We start from the raw sequence: 766 nt of genomic DNA on the forward strand, positions 1-766 counted from the left end.
GTGGTGGCAGTGATCTCTTTGCAAAGTCAGCTTTGCTCCCAAGAGCACACCTGAGGCTGTTTTTAGGCAGCCAGGAGCCTCAAACTGTTCACGGAGGAAAACATCAAAGGTGGCTTTGGTGCAGAAGGAACAAAAGGTCAGTTAGCAGCATCACTGTGTTTCCCAAGAAAATTTATCCTCCTTTTTTTGTTTTTCCACAACATCCTGTGAAAGTGCCCAAGGCCCTGAGAACACCAGTCAGTGTAACCAAACTGCTTCATGTATTTGCACAAAGCTCTTGGGCAGGTGAAGCCCGAGAGCCAACACTGTCAGAGGAACCCCAGCTCTGGGGAGGGGAGGAACAGTCCCCATCCCATCCCATCCCCACTGTGGCAGCTGCAGCACAGCCCTGCCCAGGCACTTGGCCTTTAAATTATTCCCGCAGGGGCCAACTGAAAATAATAAAAGAATTGTTTCTTTTCCTGATGGAATTTATTTTAATCTGTATATAACTTGTAATTTGGGGCTAATTCCTTTCTTATTTTATTTCTTCCTTAACAGTATTTTTTGCATTAGATATCATTCTTGTGAAGAAATAATGTTAATATAAGTATGTAGTGAAGGACCAAAATCGTGTCATTAAGGTTGGATGTTGGATGATGGATAACCTGGGAGTAGGAAGATTTTGTCCATGTGCCAAATGCCCCCCATCAGTCCTGCCAGTCGTGCTGCCAATTCTCCAGACAATCATCCCTTGGGTTCCCTTTTGCCTTGGAGGAAAGTTCCA

This window comes from Empidonax traillii, unplaced genomic scaffold, assembly GCF_003031625.1.
Source record: "Empidonax traillii isolate 1590-97213 ecotype Southwest subspecies unplaced genomic scaffold, ASM303162v1 scaffold1111:size180776, whole genome shotgun sequence".
NCBI lineage: Eukaryota > Metazoa > Chordata > Aves > Passeriformes > Tyrannidae > Empidonax > Empidonax traillii.